The 19504-nt window shown below is 42.4% G+C and overlaps 1 non-coding gene across 1 annotated transcript; it reads left to right on the top strand.

Moving 5' to 3' along the window:
* The first annotated feature begins 14757 nt into the window (after positions 1-14757).
* Positions 14758-14862, top strand: LOC143999831 (U6 spliceosomal RNA). Its single transcript, XR_013278156.1, has one exon. It is a non-coding gene; the product is annotated as a U6 spliceosomal RNA (small nuclear RNA).
* Positions 14863-19504: the final 4642 nt, after the last annotated feature.

The raw sequence follows: 19504 nt of genomic DNA, 5'->3' as shown, positions 1-19504 counted from the left end.
GTAACCCGAATGGCATCACTACATACTGGAATAGCCCATCAGGGGTGGAGAATGCAGTTTTCTCTTTAGCCTCACCAGAAAGTGGAATCTGCCAGTAGCCCTTTGTGAGATCGAGGGTGGTTATGTACCTGGCGTTACCCAACTTCTCAATCAACTCATCTACCCTGGGCATAGGATACGCATCGAACTTGGAGATCTCATTCAACTTTCTGAAATCGTTACAGAACCTCCAAGTTCCATTGGGCTTTGGGATTAGCACAATTGGGCTGGACCATTCACTCTGTGACACCTCAATTACCCCCAGAGCAAGCATACGTTTTACCTCGGCAGATACGGCTTCCCTACGTGCCTCGGGTATCCTATAGGGCTTAAGGTTTACTCTGCTTCTAGGCTCAGTTTCAATGTGATGATGGATGAGGTGTGTACGCCCTGGGAGGTCAGAGAACTTGTTTTTGTTTTTCTGTAAAAATTCCTGAGCCTCCTGTTTCTGTGACACTGATAGAGTATCACCTACCTTGACTGGAGGGATTGGTGGTGACAAATTATTAACAGTATTTGTCGCCACCAAGGATTCCCTGTCTTTCCAGGGCTTGATCAAGTTTATGTGATAAACTTGGAAAGGCTTCCTTCTACCTGGTTGGTGCACCTTGTAGTTCACCTCACTGACCTTTTCAACAATTTCATAGGGACCTTGCCACTTCGCCAAGAATTTACTCTCAACAGTGGGGACTAGTATAAGGACCCTATCGCCTGGGTTGAATGTCCTGATTCTTGCGGACCGGTTGTAAATTCTACTTTGGGCCTCTTGAGCCCTCTGGAGGTGTTCCCTTACCAGGGGCATTACAGTGGCTATACGGTCCTGCATTTGTGCTACATGCTCAATAACACTCTTGTATGGGGTGGACTCATTCTCCCATGTCTCTTTTGCAATGTCTAGTAGACCCCTAGGGTGATGACCATAGACCAACTCGAATGGTGAGAACCCTGTGGACGCTTGGGGCACCTCCCTAATAGCAAACATGAGGTAGGGTAATAAATGATCCCAGTCCCGACCATCTTTTGCCACCACTTTCTTCAACATATGTTTCAAAGTTTTATTAAATCTCTCCACCAATCCGTCCGTCTGGGGGTGGTACACAGAGGTACGGATGTGTGAGATTTTAAATAGTCTGCATAATTCCTTCATTACTTTCGACATAAATGGCGTACCTTGGTCAGTTAGGATTTCTTTGGGGATCCCAGTCCTAGAGAACATATAAAACAACTCACGTGCAATTGTTTTAGATGCAGTGTTTCTTAAGGGTACAGCCTCAGGATAGCGGGTCGCATAATCCAGGACTACCAAAATATACTGGTGTCCTCTAGCTGACTTTACAATGGGACCCACTAAATCCATGGCAATACGCTCAAAAGGCACCTCTATAATAGGGAGCGAAACCAAAGGACTGCGAAAATCTGACACTGGGGCACTAACCTGACATGTGGGGCACGACTCACAGTATTTTTTAATGTCATCATATATGGCCGGCCAAAAAAACCTCTGGAGAACCCTCTCTCGCGTTTTGTCAGTCCCCAAGTGTCCCCCAAGAACATGGTTATGTGCCATGTCAAGCACCTGACGCCGGTACGGCTTAGGTACCAGAAGCTGTTCCACAATCTCATCCTTAACCTTATTAACTCTATAGAAAAGATCATTAGTCACCGAAAAATGTGGAAATCTTTTTTCAGCATCTGGTTCCTGAGGTACCCCGTTCATAACAGCAACCTGCTCTCTCGCATTTTTGAGAGTGGGGTCCTGTAATTGTGCAGCCCCAAAATTATCGCTAGACACCTCTAAGTCTAGTATATTTTGCTCAGTGGGAGGAGCCTCCTCCTCCCCAGCCAGGACCTGCAAAGGAAAACAATCATTTTCATCCTGTACACTTTTATCATTCACAGTGGACAAGGCAACCACCTTAGAGGTATCCTCACTCCTTTTGGGGATTTTTCTTTTTTCCCAGAGAGCCCAGAATAAAGGAAAATCGCGCCCCAATATTACATTATGCATGAGGTTTTTAACCACACCCACTTCATATTGTACTGTGCCTTGTTCAGTCCCGACTTTAGCCAGCACTATAGGGTACACTTTTGTATCACCATGTATACACACAACGCTCATATGCTTTTTAGACTCTAAGTCCCCAGTCACCAGGCTAGCATGCACCAAGGTTACAAGGCTTCCTGAGTCCATTAACGCTTTAACAGGAAAGTCATTGATTGTGATGTTGCAGATTTGCGGTTCAGTCTCTAGTCCAGGAACTGCAGCACAAGATGGTTCCGCAAATAGCGACTGACGCCGGCTAGCGTCACATTCCATGGGTTCAGAGGTAAGAGGGCAATGGGCCGACACGTGTCCCGCCTCATGGCATCTCCAACACTGGATAGGGCCTGGTCTCTTTGGCAAGGAGTCCTTTTCAGAGCCCCTTAGCCACCCGGGACCATCACCAGTCTTTTGTCCCTGAGACACCACTTGAGCCCTTTTCCCCCCATCAGCACCCCTCCACACTCCCCCAATAGATGGAAGTCTCTTACCAGCTGACGGCACAGATCTGGCGCTCCGGGGAGGTGAAGATGCTGCAGGAACATCACGGAGGTAGTCCTCAGTCGCCTGGAACCTTTCCACAAGGTTGACAAGTTCGTTTGCATTCTTAGGATCACCTTGTCCCACCCAGCGTTGCAGGTCAGTAGGAAGCGCTCGGAGGTAGCGATCCATCACGACCTTCTCTAGGATTTGTGCAGGAGTAGAAGTGTCTGGCTCCAACCACTTTCTTGCCAAATGGATTAGGTCATACATCTGGGACCTCGCTGATTTGTCCAGACTGTAGCTCCAGTTGCGTACCCTCCGGGCACGGACTGCAGTAGTAACTCCTAGTCGGGCAAGTATCTCCTCTTTTAGCCGAGTATAGTCCTTAACCTCTTGCTCACTGAGGTCATAGTAGGCCTTTTGGGGTTCACCTGTTAAATAGGGCGCAATTACTTCTGCCCACTCAGCGGCTGGTAACTTCTCTCGCTCAGCCACGCGCTCAAATACTGTTAGAAAGGCCTCAACATCGTCCTCAGCAGTCATCTTTTGCAGCGCTTTCTGCACAGTCCTTCTCCCAAAAAAAATCTCTGGAGCGGCTCCCATCACTATGGGTGGATTAGTAACCACAGGCGCCTCACGATTTACTATCAGGTGCTCGATAAGTTGTTGTTGGCTTTGGCGCAAAGCTTGCAACTCTTCCTTATGCATCTGCTGTTGTGCCGCCATGGACTGTTCATGTCGTCTATTGGCCTCTGTCTGCGCCTGCTGTTGTTGCAAACTCACTTGCATAAACTGCTTCAGCATCTCCTCCATGTTGCTGGACTGTTCTTGGAGTGTAGTTGCAGCTTTCACCCAGGACATCAGCAGCTGTAGCCAAGTCTGTCCACACCGTTGCCCCTAGCAACCGTGTTGCCCGCATTCTCCACCAATTGTAAGGGATCTTCCCGGGGTAGGGTGTGTTTGGACACAGTTCACAGCAGACTTGGAATTTATAAAGCAGATCTTGGCGTTTATTCGTGGTACAAACAGTCCAGCAAACAAAATATACAGCAACACCGTGCTTTCTAAGTACAACAAAAATAAAAGTCCTAGCCCGGCTGGGCGCTTACTAACAGGTTCTGCTCACCTATCTGACACTTACAAACACAGCGTCTTTCGCCTGGATATCGCAGGGTGAGTTTTAGCTCCAGCAGTGGCTGTGCTTGCAGCTTCCTTCAACACACAGATTGTTCATTCCCTGGCTGAGAGCAACCACCTGCAGACCCTGCAGTGCCTTTAGCTTCCCAGGCTAATTAGGATCAAAGCTCACCTGATCCCAAACCCAGAACTGGATCGGGGAATGTGGAATGACAGGTCCCTCTACCAAACCTACCTGCCATTCCATATAAACCCAGGCCCGGCAAAATTAAATAACAACTCAGCAGCATATCGCTGCTGAGAAACTGATCCATCCTGGATTTACCATCTCACACTGTGTAGCAACCTAGGTGAGATGTACACCCCCTCGATCACTTCTCCAGTGACATGTCTACAGCGGCCTAAGTCTAACTCTGTTTTCTATCAACAGACTATCTCTGAAGAAGACCCTAGTGGTTGAAACGCGTTAGAACTATTTTTACTGTTACTATTTTATACAGTGTATTTATAGTTAAGTCTGTTTAGTGTATGCCCATTGATATCAATGTATTTTGAACATAAGAGCTTGCTCTTCCTCTTGTTTTAATTATCTAGGCGGAGCTCATGTTTTTACCATACAATAAAATATTTTTTCATATTATTTCTGACATGTCATTATCATTGTTTTTTGCTGCCTAAAAACCCCGTTGGTGGGGGAACTTGTTCCATTTTTTCGATTTAATAGGGGTGAGCAGCACCCTCCCAGCTCCCTGTAGCAGTGTGTTCTTTCCAAATATTACGTATACACGACTGGACCTTTCGACAGGTCCGACGGAATTAATCCATTGGACAATTTGATCGTGTGTGGGCTCCATCAGACCTTTGCTGTCCAAAAATCTGACAGACTTTAGAACTAGAACATGTTTCAAATTTTTCTGCCGGACCCAGTTCCTATGGAGATATCCGCTCGTCTGTATGCTAGTCCAACGGAGGAAAACCGACGCTAGGGCAGCTATTGGCTACTGGCTATGAACGTCCTTATTCTAGTCCGGTCGTACGTCATCACGTTCAAATCCATTGGACTTTGGTGTGATTGTGTGTGGCCAAGTCCGTTCATTCGGAAAGTCTGTCGGAACTCCGCCAAAAGTCCGTCGGGAAGACCATCGGACCTAGTCTGCCGGAAAGTCCAGTCGTGTGTACATGGCATAAGGCCGGCCATAGATGGAGCAAATTGTTTTCCTGCAACAGCGGGTTGCAGAAAAGAAAGTTGCTTGATTCCCCCACTAAAACAGACGGTGTTAGCAGGGAAAACCGGCCTGCCCAGGCATTGTGTGCTTCCAGGGGGGGAAGACGTCCCCACCAGGAGAACACAGTGATTATTGCCAGTGGGTATAATAGCCGCTAGCGTTAATCACATGTAACATCAAGCAGGCTGGTTGTAACCGAGTTGATCGATCTATCAACTTGGGTGCATTCAGCCTGCCCATACATGGTTTGAATCTCGGCCGGTTCAGCAGGATTCAAACCATCTATGACTTGCTTTAGACACATTTTTTTTCCCTGTGTTTTTCCCTTTAAAGACCCTTCAAGTACAGAAGAATACCTTATGACCTTCCTGAAATATACACAGCTCCTAATTTCACATTGTTGGCTCAGAAAATGTAAGCATTTTTGAGGACTAAGTGGTGCCAGCCCTACTCAGTTTTCTCTTGTTAACCACTTACCAACCAGCCCATAGCCGAAAGACGGCTACAGGATAACTCGGATAACTCTGGGAGGGCTTACTATGCGGTTCTCCCAGAATTCCGCTGGCCCCCTGGGGCGTGCACCCGAGAACATCAGTGGCATTACGGCAAACGGCCGCTGATATCGACCGTTTACCACGTGATCGCTCTGTCAGATGACGGAGCGATTACTTGTAAATGAACAGGCGTCATATCCGTTTGCTCTCTCCCCTCTCCGTACCTATTGGTACAGTGCGAGGGGAGAGGGGGGAGATCGGTGGCAGCAGCGCTGTGGGTTGGATGTGTAGTGCCCACATCGCTGCTCTGTGCCCATTCCAGCCATCCGTACCCATCCATACTCATCCATCCATCCATGCTCAGCATACCCATCCATACTCAGCATACTCATCCATCCATGCATGCTCAGCCATCCATACTCGGCATACTCCTCCATCTATCCATGCTCAGCCATTCATACTCTGCATACTCATCCATCCATCCATGCTCCGCGATCCATACTCAGCATACTCATCCATCCATCCATGCTCAGCGATCCATACTAAGCCATCCATGCTCAGCATATCCATCCATACTCAGAATACTCATCCATACTTGGCATACTCATCCATCCATGCTCATCCATCCATATTCATCCATACTCATCCATACTCGGCATACTCATCCATACTGAGGATACTCATCCATCATCCATGCTCAGCCATCCATACTCAGCATACACGTCCATGCTCAGCATACTCAGCCATCCATACACAGCATACTCATCCATCCATCCACCCATGCTCACCCCTCCATACTCATCCATCCATACTCATCCATCCATCCATGCTCACTCATCCATCCACACTCAGCATACTCGTCCATCCATCCATGCTCACCCATCCATACTCATCCATCCATGCTCACTCATCCATACTCATCCATGCTGAGCATACTCATCCATGCTGAGCATACTCATCCATCCATCCATGCTCAGCCATCCATACTCAGCATACTCATCCATCCATCTATGAGCTGCCATCCATACTCGGCATACTCATCCATCCATCCATGCTCAGCCACCCCCATCCATAATTAGCCATACTCAGCTGTACCCAGCCATGCTCAGCCATCCCAGCCATACTCAGCCGTACCCAGACATCCCATCTATACCCATCCATCCATGCTCAGCCATCCATACTCAGCATACTTATCCATCCATGCTCACTCATCCATCCATACTCAGCATACTCATCCATCCATCCATGCTCACCCATCCATACTCATCCATCCATGCTCACCCATCCATACTCATCCATGCTGAGCATACTCATCCATACTCAGCATACTCATCCATCCATCCATGCACAGCCATCCATACTCCGCATACTCATCTAGTCGTACTCAGTCCTACCCAGACATCCCAACTATACCCATCCATACTCAGCCATACCCAGCAATACTCAGCCATACCCAGCTGTACCCAGCCATCCCATCTATACCCAGCCATTAAAATGTAAGAAGTTTTTTTTGGGGGGTGGGGAATTTCAGGAAGCCATGGCCTGGTAAGATAATGTATTTACATCCCTAGGGACTTTGCATGATATCAAGACCTGGTAAGGTCATGAACATCCATCCCATTTGTATCAAGAGAAAAAGGTATATTTACAGGGAGGGTGGGACTTTGTGTGAAGCACGTGATAGCAAAAATATAATTGGATGAATATAAAGGAATTTAATTTGAAAACTAAATTGTAAACATACATATTTCCGGTAACATTGGTACAAGGTAACATACATATAATAATTAGACTTTTTGGCACAGTCCATATATACATGTAATGATATCAATGGTATGCAAGAAACAAGATATTAACAATAAAATTAATGGTAATCTCTCATGGTATGAACACATAAAATTCTCTCAAGGAAAATTGATATATAGCAATGATTCAAAAGGTATTGCCTGCAGGACCTATGGCCTCACTGGACCTGTGGGGATAAAAATTACATAATAGCTTGAAAAGTCTTGATGAGATTGGTAAAGACACACTAACCGGTAGTTCTGCACATTTCGTGGCTTTATTGCCACTCGTCAGGAGCAAGCGCGTGTGATATCTATAAAAAAAATTATTGTAAAAGGAAAGATAAAAAATATATATGGAAAGACAAGGTTATAGGTAGAGTATGAAACTGAGGTTTGATGTATGGATGGTGTGGTGGTGGGGCCCTGCAAGCAATCCGGAAACAGCTCCAACCTGAAGCTGAGGTGGACATCCTCGCTGGCCTGGAAGGGGCAATACCCAGGGTAGACATGGAAAGTGAGGACATTCTGGGAAGGATGGAACGAAATGTGAGCAAGGGGAAGTGAGGGGGAGAGGGAAAGAAAGAAATGGGGTTGGTGGAGGGGTGGTGTTGGGGAATGACAGCTTGAAGTCTTTTGTGGATGAGGCTCTTTATCTTCTCAGATGGTAAAGCTGCCCATTCCTGTTGGCAAAAAGCCTCTAGTACCTGTAAATTCTTGGGCTGTCCTGCATGAACTGCACGCTTGAGATCTCCCCAGAGTGGCTCAATGATATTAAGGTCAGGAGACTGGGATGGCCACTCCAGGACCTTCACTTTATTCTGCTATAGCTAATGACAGGTCGACTTGGTCTTGTGTTTTGGATCATTGTCATGTCCAAGTATGTCCCATGTGCAACTTCCTGGCTCATGGATGCAAAAATTCCTCCAGTATTTTTTGATAACATACTGCATTCATCTTGCCATCAATTTTGACCAAATTTCTTGTGCCTTTGTAGCTCACACATCCCCAAAACATCAGCAATCCACCTCCATGTTTCACAGTAGGAATGGTGAACCTTTCATTATAGGCTTTTTCGACTCCTCTCCAAATGTAGCCTTTATCGTTGTGGCCAAAAAGCTAAATTTTGGTCTCATTACTCCAAATGACTTTGTGCCAAAAGGTTTGAGGCCTGTCTCTATGCTGTTTGGCGTATTGTAAGAGGGATACTTTGTGCCATTTGCGTAATAATGGCTTCCTTCTGGTGACTCGACCATGCAGCCCATCTTTCTTCAAGTGCCTCCTTATTGTGCATATTGAAACAGCCACACCACATGTTTTCAGAGTCCCGTATTTCACCTGAAGTTATTTGTGGGTTTTTCTTTGTATCCCAAACAATTTTCCTGGCAGTTGTGGCTGAAATTTTACTTGGTCCACCTGACCGTGGTTTGATTTCAACAGAACCCCTCATTTTCCACTTCTTGTTTAAAGTTTGAACACTGCTAATTGGCATTCTCAATTCCTTGGATATCTTTTTATATCCCTTTCTTGTTTTATACAGTTCAACTACCTTTTCCTGCAGATCCTTTGACAATTCTTTTGATTTCCCCATGACTCAGAATCCAGAAACGTCAGTGCAGCACTGGATGAAAGATGCAAGGGACTGTCAGGAGTCCAGAAACTCACTGACCTATTAAACAGACACACTAATTACAAGCAAACTGATCACAGGTGAGGATAGTTACCTTTAATAGCCATTCAAACACCTTTGTGTCAACTTGTGTGCATGTTTTTAGGCCAAAATCACCAGAGTATGTAAACTTTTGATCAGGGTCATTTGGGTAGTTTTGTAGTTATGATTTAAAAAGAGTAAACACAGTTGATTGATAATAAATGGCTTCAGCAAAACACTAACCATGAGTGAAAGAAATGTTTTTGCGTTATCATTCACATTCTCTGAAAAATGGCCAAGAAATTATCAATTCTGCTAGGGTATGTAAATTGATGAGCACAACTGTATATTCATTCACTAATAGATGTGGGAACACTTTGCTGTTTGCAGCCCCACATACACTATAAGAAGGAAATTGCTACAGGTAGCACAGGGGAAAAAATGTGTTTTTATTTTTCTCTTGATAGAGATAAAAGTCAGAAGTTTTTTTGTCAAATATTTAATTCTATAAAGATGGCTTATTGAGATGTGTTATAAGTGAACCTTTACTTTGCCCATATTGGGTGAGATTACAGTTTTCGTTTTTAGCAGGCACTATCAGCATGTTTACCTCCCCCAGGCTCCTCTGCTTTTAGTCTCCCAAGAAATACCTGGTACTAAGGGGAGAACCCATAAAATGTTCTTTGCCATTCACATTGCCTTTCAATTCTGGGTTCTTGGACAGACAATGTCCAGATATTTTCCATAGCTGATTTATCCAGCAACTGTTAGAATCTTCGGGCAAATAGTCACACTAGAACACCAAATCTGACCTTCTTTGAGGATAGGCAGCTCACATCATAGACAGGGAGATCTGTTATACATTTTAGTAAATCACCACATCCCTTTTGATAGCATTGGCAGTGACAGGTACTCTTTACTGAGAGGTCTGGGGTCTATTAGACAACAGATTTCTCCTCTGCCCTCAAAAGCATCTGATCAAACTGAGATCTGTTCTAATAGATGCTTTCTAAGCTGGTGACGGCAACCAAATATGGAAGTTACAAAATCCTTGTCGCTTCCAGTTTATGATGTCACAGAGGAGGGGTGGTTATGGGTGTACCTGCCTTTCCTCTGTGTTCACCAGGCTTGACAGGTTGCAGCAGTGGCAGGAGGGAGAGGAACCCCCTTCCATGTCCTGGCTGCTCAGATCATTTCTCTAGGAAAGTCCATCGCACACACACACACACATTATATATATATATATATATATATATATATATATATATATATATATATATATATATATATATATATATAATGTTGGCATCCCTGCATTTCTGTCAGATAATGCACCACTTCACCCAGAATATTGTTGCAATTACAATGTTTAGGAATTCTCGTGTTTATTTCCTTTGTTTGTATTAGTATGACACAAAAAAGTGGAGAAACAAAAAGCCAAATCTGACACATTCCACACATAAAATGGACTGGACAGAATTATTGGCACCTTTTCAAAATTGTAAGAAATAATTGCATTCCAAGTTTGTGATGCTCCTGTAATTTGTAATTAAACTCGCCTGTATCAATTAACAGGTGCTGACATTACAACCTTTCTGTTGTGTGTCTCTGTGTGCCACATGGAGCATGGTGAAAAGAAAGAGCAGCAAAGAATTGTCTAAGGATTTGAGAACAAAAATTTTGTAAAAGCATGGACAGTCTCAGGGTTACAAATTAATCTCCAGAGATCTTAATGTTCCTGTGTCCACTGTGCGCAACATTGTCAAGAAGTTTACAGCCCATATCACTGTAGCTAATCTCCCTAGACGTGAATGAAAGAGAAAAATTTATCAGAGTTTGCCAAAACTTACCTGAAGAAGCCAAAATCCTTTTTGGGAGAATGTGTTGTGGACAGGAGAAACAAAATTACAGCTTTTTGGTAAGGCTCATCATTCTACTGTTTTCAGAAAAAGAAACAAGGCCTTTAAAGAAAAGAATATAGTCCCTACAGTCAAACATGGTGGAGGTTCACTGATGCTTTGGGATTGCTTTGATGCTGGCAGTATGAAATCTGAAGACTCCCCACAAATTCTGAGGTGCAATGTAGGTCCCAGTATTAGAAAGTTGGCTCTTTATCAGAGGTCATAGGACTTACAACAGGACAATGACCCAAAACACATGTCAAAAAGCACCCAGAAATGCTTTAAGACAAAGTGCTGGAGAGTAATGAACTGGTCAGCAATGAGTCCAGATCTCAATCCCATAGGGAACCTGTGGAGAGATCTCAAAACAGCAGTTGGGAAAAGGAACCCTTCCAATCTGAGAGACATTGAGCAGTTGTGGAAAGAAAAGTGGTCCAAAATTCCAGTAGAGAGATGTAAGCCCTTGTACACACAGTCAGACATTCCAACGGATAATGTTGTCGGATAATCCGACCGTGTGTGGGCTCCATTGGACTGTTTCCGTCGGAATGTCCGACAAAGTTTTAGAGCTGGGCTATAAAATTTTCAGACAACATGATCCGATCGGACAAAGTCCGATCGTTTGTAGAGAATTCCGATCGGACAAAGTGTCACGCATGCTCAGATCAAATTACGAGACCAAAGCTATTGGCTACTAGCCTGAACGTAGTCCCGTCGTAACTAAATGACATCATCACGTTCTGAACGATCAGATTTTCCGACAACTTTGTCTGATTGTGTGTATGCAACACCAGTTTCGGACAAATTCCGAAGGATTTTGTTGTCGGAATGTCCGACCGTGTGTACAAGGGCTAAGGCACCCATTGATGGTTACAGGATATAAACTTTTTGTGTCACGCCATTAGAAACAAAAGAAATAAACATGAGAATGCCTAAACATTTGAAATTGCAACAATTTTCTGGGTGAAGTGGTGCATTATCTGACAGAAATACAGGGGTGCCAAAAGGTTTGTCCATGACTGTATATAGCAGTCAGAAAGCAGTTAAAAATACATGTTTGAATAGAATTGACTTTCACTTTTTAATGTTACACTAGTAGATTATGAAGGAGGGATGCGTTACACTGTAACCCATCACAGAGCTGTCTTGTGCACTGGATTGCTAAAAATTGAGCATTTGGCTCTATTTTAGCTGGGGCAAAGACCCCACTGTGTTCCAACTCTAGGACCACTTTGCTCCTTAACTTGGACATCGAATTATATGGCAAAAGTATGGCAAACCAACACTGCCCTTGCTGCCAGCCCCCGCTCTCCCCAGCGCAAGTAGGGATTGTCCTGCGCCAGGACAGGCGAGTATTTACAACTTTCTTTTAAGATGGTTTTAAAAAAGGGTCTGGGTCACAAAGCAGTTAAATTGTTTTAGGTTCCAGTTTAGAGGACTGACTAATTTTCATATTAGCAGAATTCTAAACTTTGGAAACTGATACAAAATTGATAATGGGTCATTTGAGAATTTCTGTGAGTCCTATTTTACCTATCTCTGGTGCATCAGTTGTCTGCCAGTCTGCTGTACGGCATGGAACGTGATCATCTTTTGATTAATGTATTATTCATTCATCACACACTTCAGACAAGTAAAAATATGAAGCATAAATGGAGAAGAAAAAGTGAGACTCAGCCTTTTAGGAAATCCCAATGTGCAAAGTTCAAAGCCCCCTGCCCCACAACATCCTCTCTAGACTGCTCCTTTATTGGATAATTAGCCTGACTTGCTTGGAAAGGTTCCCTTTTGATCCATCTCATTCCAGCCTCTGGATATAGGTGTAGACAATAATCTTTACAAGTTGTGAATAGGAATATGCCTTGTGATACAGTAACTCTTCTACTTATTGCATTATGCAGCTTATGATTGTAGCAACAGAAATTAAATAGCGGTTGGGTGTTATCATTGAACCCATGACAGTCTATGGCACATTCTGACTTCCAAAGTGCTATTTATATATTAAAATCCAATTGCAGCCTCTATAACTGTAATACAGGCTGCATATACAGCCATTAACATGCACATCTTTCTGTTTCTTTTCTTACATACCAAGGATTAAAGTAAAACTATAGCAACAACTCTTTTTTTTTTTTCATTTTGGATAGAGTAAAGAAGGGTTATCACCTCTGTCGGATTTTTGTTTGCCATATATATCCCATGGGGGATGTTTACCTTCACTACCTGTCCTATAGCCAAAACCAGAAGTGAGAGGAGGAAATTTCTGCAAATTAAGGATATCCTTTGCCTGCCAATTAAATGATTTGAATTAAAATGCATGGCTTTGTTGTAGATAAGTATTCACCTGGTTGCTTTGAAACCCCTCAATAAGATGTGTTTAAACAAATTAACTTCAGCAGTCCCATAATTAGGTAATTACGTAAGGTCCACTTGTGTGCAATCAAAGTGTTCTATCACATGATGTCAGTATAAATACAATGTACCTGTTTTGAAATGCCCGAGTCTGCAAAACCATTAAGCAAGCAACATAAAGACCAACGAGCAATCTGAACAGGTCAGAGACAACGTTGTGGAGAAGTATAGATCAGGCTTGGGTTTTTTTCTTTTTTTTGTTTGAACATTCCACAGAGCACTAATAAATCATTAAGGCCAGTTTCACATGGGCTTCAGCTTCTATAGGAGCAGTGTGAATAGCAAGCTTCAACAAAGCATTTGCAGAGCTTTTAGCAAGCTTTGTTGAAGCTTTTAATGTACCAGTCCGCTTAAGCTTGTGAATGTTGAACACAGAGCAAATTGGAGTGACGATTGCCACTTTAAAAACAAGTTGCTAGAAGGCTTCACCAATTCTTGAAGCTCGTTGAAAGCCTGCTGAAGCCTGCCAGCAGCTTGTTTAAGGTGGCAATCAGCACTCTCATTAGGATCAGTGCTAGACATTTACAAACTGGTACATTAAAAGCTTCAACAAAGCTTACTAAGAGCTCTGCAAATGCTTTGTCAAAGCTTGATCTTCATACTGCGCATCTACTAGTTGACGTTCTTGTGAAACAGGCCCAAACTAAATTAAAACAATACGGCACCACTACAAACCTGACAAGAGCAGGCCACCTCGCCGAAACTCAGACTGAATAAAAAGGGCATTATTCAGAGCCAGATGATTCTAAAATCAAATTTTTGGCCATCTTCAGAAACACAATGGGTTTAAATGTAGAAAGAGTATAAGCATACCCCACATTTAAGTACACAATGGGGTTTATTTACTAAAGCTGGAAAATGCAAAATCAGACTCACTTCTGCATAGAAACCAATGAGCTTCCATGTTTTATTATCAAAGCTTAATTGAACAAGCCTGGGTTAGAAGCTCATTGGTTTCTATGCAGAAGTGAGCCTGATTTTGCACTTTCCAGCTTTAATAAATAAACCCCATTGTGTACTTAAAAGTGGGGTATGCCTGTAAAACACTGATCAAGGTGAGTCTTTAGCTGACCCACTTCCACTGCACACTAATAGGTGCTGGCCCTAGAGCAATCATTAAGCACCAGGTTGGTGTAAAACGCGTTAGCTTATGGCTATATTCCCTTGTCTGTGTGTTGTGGATTGTCTATGTGAATTCTGAATCAATAAAGGGTGATTTTATGGAAGTGCGGCTATACAGATATTTCTTCACATCTTAACATAATGGGGTTGATTTACTAAAACTGGAGGGTGCAACATTTGGTGCAGCTGTGCACAGTAGCCAATCAGCTTTTGACTTCAGCTTGTTCAGTTAAGCTTTGACAAAAAAAAACATGTAACGGATTGGTTTCTATGCAGAGCTGCACCAGATTTTGCACTCTCCAGTTTTAATATATCAACCCCAGTTTGTGGTACAAACTCATCACTTCTCATCACACCATCCCCACAGCGAAGCATGGTGGTGGCAGAATCATGCTGTGGTAATGCTTTCCATCAGTAGGGATGGAAAAACTGGTAAGGCTCAAGGAAAGATGGATGGTATTAAATCGATTCTTAGGCAGGACATATACTAAAAAAAAAAAACAATACAGAGAAGATCAGCATGGCCCTTGCACAAGGATGACACGCAAATTTGTCAAACGTTCCATATAAAAAAATAAAATAAAAAAAATAAATCGATTCTTAAAGAATAATTCTTGAAGAAAGCCTGTTTTAAGGCCCGTACACACGATCAGAAAATCGTATGACAAATACCGCTTTTGAAGCGATCGTATGATAATCTGATCATTGGCACACTGCACACTGCTTTTCGAGAGTCATGTGAAATTATCCAATGGGACAAGCACGAAAATTTTCAAATTCAATACCTAATCATACGTTTTTCGTTTTAACCACTTCAGCCCCGGAACCATTTGGCTGTCAAAAAGACCAGAGCACTTTTTGTGATTCGGCACTGCGTCGATTTAACTGGCAATTGCGCGGTCGTGCAACTTGGCTCCCAAACACAATTGACGTCCTTTTTAGAGCTTTCTTTTGGTGGTATTTGATCACCTCTGCGTTTTTTATTTTTTGCGCTATAAACAAAAAAAAAGAGTAAATGTTGAAAAAAAATGGTTATTTTTAACTTTTTGCTATAATAAATATCCCCAAAAAATATATAAATAAAGTTTTTTTCCTCAGTTTAGGCCGATATGTATTCTTCTACAGTTTTTTGGTAAAAAAAACCTCAATAAGCGTTTATTGATTGGTTTGCGCAAAAGTTATAGCCTCTACAAAATAGGGGATAGTTTTATGGCATTTTTATTACTAATATTTTTTTTTTACTAGTAATGGCACTGATCGTTGATTTTTATTGTGACAGTGACATTATGGCGGACAGATCAGACACTGTTGGCGCTATTTTGGGACCATTCACATTTATACAGCGATCAGTGCGATTAATAATGCATTGATTACTGTGTAAATGTGACTGTCAGTGAAGGGGTTAACTACTAGGGGGCGCTGTAGGGGTTAAGTGTGTCCTAGGGAGTGATTCTAACTGTGCAGGGAGGGGCTACGTGTGACACGATACTGATCACAGCTCCAGATTACAGGGAGCTGTGATCAGTGTCACTAGGCAGAACGGTGAAATGCTTGTTTAGATTAGCATTTCCCCGCTCCTCCCCCTGAGACGATTGCGGGTATCCCCGTAGACATCGAGTCCACGAGACCCACACACACGGAGGGCGAGCGCCCGCAAGCCGCTTCTTAAAGAGCAACTTACAGGTACGTTAATATGCCTGTACATGCCCTTCTGCCGACGTATATGGGTGTGAGGCGGTCGGCAAGCGGTTAACCACTTCACCCCAGGAAAGGTTTTACCCCCTTTTTGACCAGGCCATTTTTTGCAATACGGCACTGCGTTACTTTAACTGACAATAGCGCGGTCGTCCGTTGCTGTACCAAAATAAAACTGAGTTCCTTTTTTCCCCATAAATAAAGCTTCCTTTTGGTGGTATTTGATCACCTCAGCGATTTTTATTTTTTGTGCTATAAACAAAAAAAACAGCAACAGTTTTGAAAAAAATATATATATATTTTTTACTTTCTGCTGTTATACATATACAATAAAAAAAATGTAAAAAAAAAAAACAAATTTCATCAATTTAGGCCAATATGTATTCAGCTAGATATTTTTGCTGCAGATTAAAAAAGAAAGGTCATTCTTAATAACATTCAATTACAATATGACTTATGTCGCAATTGTTTACGTTATATTACTTTTTTTTTATTTGCTATTTTTTGCTAAGTAGAGTTACCTTTTTAAATGTCTTGGAATGGCTTATTCAAATCCCATACCTCAATCTAACTGAGAATCTGTGGCATGAGTTGAAGATTGCTGTATATCAACCCATCTAACTTGAAGGAGCTGGAGCAGTTTTGTAGATAGATGTGCTAAGCTTATAGAGACAAACAATGTATTTCAATGATATTACTTATTCAGTTATTATGTATTCAATATTACTATGTGAAAGCTTATGACATTTTAGCAATTACGTTACATATACAGTAAAACCTTGGATTGCGAGCATCATTCGTTCCAGAAACATGCTTGTAATCCAAAGTGCTCATGTGTATATATATAAGCAAATTTCCCCATAAGAAATAATGGAAACTCAGATGATTCATTCCACAACCAATTATTCATAAGTCCTTCAGTTTATAGTCCATATAAAAAGATTATAGCAATGTGATAGGTTGTGTAACCATAAAATGTCCATCCACAAATGGAAGCCTCCACAAGAGGATTAGAAGCAAAATCCGGCAGGAGCTACAGGGTATAAAAGAGAAGAGTGTAGCAATAAGGTTACATTTAATGAAGGTACAACATTTAGCAACTCGCATGGTTCATGATTAAAAGAGGAACATCTAAGTATGCAAGCATCCGGTGTAAAGCTGTCCACGTAGACCATCCTCGGCCCTACCAGCTCTCACCGCTGTCAGTCTGCAATCATGACCGGGAAGACTACCCTGCAGTAGAGCGATCTGAAAGCGAAGCTTGAAGCACTCTTGGAGCACAGCATGGAAGGGATGACGTCAATGGTGGTGCGGAGGATGGTCTATGTGGACAGCTTTACCCCAGATGCCTTCATACTTAGATGTTCCTGTTTTAATCATCGACCATGTGAGTTGCTAAATGTTGTACCTTCATTAAATGTAACCATATTGATGCTCTTAGCCCTTGTACACACGATCGGAGATTCCGACGGAATGTGTCCGATCGGACCGTATTGTTGGATAATCCGACTGTGTGTGGTCTCCATCGGACTGTTTCCGTCGGAATATCCGACGGACCAAGTTTTCCAACTTGTCTATAAAATTTTCCGACAACATGCTCCGATCATGTGTAGCCTACTCCGACGGACAAAGTGCCACGCATGCTCAGATCAAATTCCTAGACCAAAGCTATTGGCTACTAGCCTAAACGTAGTCCCGTTGTAATGAAATAACGTCATCACGTTATGTACAATCGGATCTTCCGACAACTTTGTCCGACTGTGTGTATGCAACAGTTTCAGACAAAATCCGTCGTACAAAATCCAACGGATTTGGTTGTCAGAATGTCCGACCGTGTGTACAAGGGCTAAGAGGCGCCTCTCTTCTCTTTTATACTCCGTTTTGATTTGACACTACTTGTATATCAAGACATAGCATTTATCAAATCGAAATTCATAAAAAAAAAATTGCTGATCTTGCAAAACGCTCTCAATCTAAGGTTTTACTGTACTTTATAACGTGTTCAACACACATTGACCGCATTGCTGCAATCCCAGTTCCTTTTATTCCCCCATCTCGATTTTCCTCTGTTTGCACTGATGAAAGTTGATGCTGGCCGTTAGGAACGCTCCCCTTTTGATTGCGTACTCGCGCACCTTGACATTTAATGGAAGTCTGCGGAAGTATGCCATTATCTCAAGAACAATAAACAAATGCTACACGCTTGTCTAATTCCTTCCCAGCAGGATTGGGTGTTGCAGCGGTAGCAGCTGCGCTCACCGGCATTCACAACCTGTGTATTTCTGCACATTACCTTGTCAAGACTGTCATTGACAATCTGGTGACATTTCAAGAGACTGGAACTCCTAGATGGTTCTTTAGTGACAGCACAAACCCCCGAAATAAACATAGCAATACCCTCAGTCACTGCACTGCCCCGTTCATCTATTATGACCCATGTGATTAGATCTGTTATAGGCAGCTTCTAACAAAAAAAATTTTTTTTTTGCCACTGACAGAAGAGGAAATGCACCAATCAGGAATAACTACCACCTACCTAATATTGAGTATGTCCCCTTTTTGCTGTCACAACAGCCCTGACTTGTTGGCATGGGTGGCACTAGCTGTATGCTGTAGTAACCGGCACCAACCCATCATTACAGCACAGCGGCTGGTGTGCAGTGCCATGCGCAACTCAGCTCAGTGATGAAGCGCTAAGCTCAGCCGACCGCTATGTTTCCTTTTTTTTTTTTTTTTTTTTTTATGAACTTAAGGCCTCATTCACACTGGATGTTTTTTTTAATGTTTTTACAGCAGCTGTTTTTGGCTGTACAGTTTTTTCTACAGTCATTAAACTCTCCATCATGTTATCCTATGTGTCCATGCAATAGCAGTTTTGGACAGTGGTGTTTTTGAGTAGTAAAACCCCCCCCCAAAACTAGTGGGTTCTGAGAGACGTTTTTTAGCTGTAAAAATGCTGATAAACACTTATAAATGTCGATAAACACTCAAAACTTTTTTGATCCATTGGGAAAAAAACGCAAAAAAAAAATGATAATGCGGAAAAACGCTAATAAAAACACAAATAAAACGCTATTGCAAAAACATTGAAAAAAGTTGAAAAACTCACTGTAAAGCTACTGATGTTTTTATAATGTTATTTTAACGTCCAGTGTGCATGAGGCTTTAATGAGATGTCACACAGACATCTCATAAAGTTAAATTGTCGGCCGCAGTACTGCGTTGATGAAATGTACTGCATGCACTGCAGTTTGATTTTCAGGAGGGCTGCAAACACTGCTGCTAGTGTGAAAGGAGCCTAAATCTCTATATTTAAATAAAATGCTAAAAAAATTCAAAGAGGAAACCGAGAAAGAAATACCAAAATGTTACTTTAAAAAATAAATATTATTTAACCACTTGACCACTGGGCACTTAAACCATACCAATTTTCAGTTTTCGGTGCTCTCATATTTTGATGGACAATTACTCAGTCATGCAACACTGTATCTATATGAAATTTTTGTCCTTTTTTTCACA

This window comes from Lithobates pipiens, unplaced genomic scaffold (genome assembly GCF_037356315.1).
Source record: "Lithobates pipiens isolate NorthernLeopardFrog02 unplaced genomic scaffold, aLitPip1_a1.2 Scaffold_19, whole genome shotgun sequence".
Lineage (NCBI taxonomy): Eukaryota > Metazoa > Chordata > Amphibia > Anura > Ranidae > Lithobates > Lithobates pipiens.
This window is presented reverse-complemented; position numbering and strand designations above follow the sequence as displayed.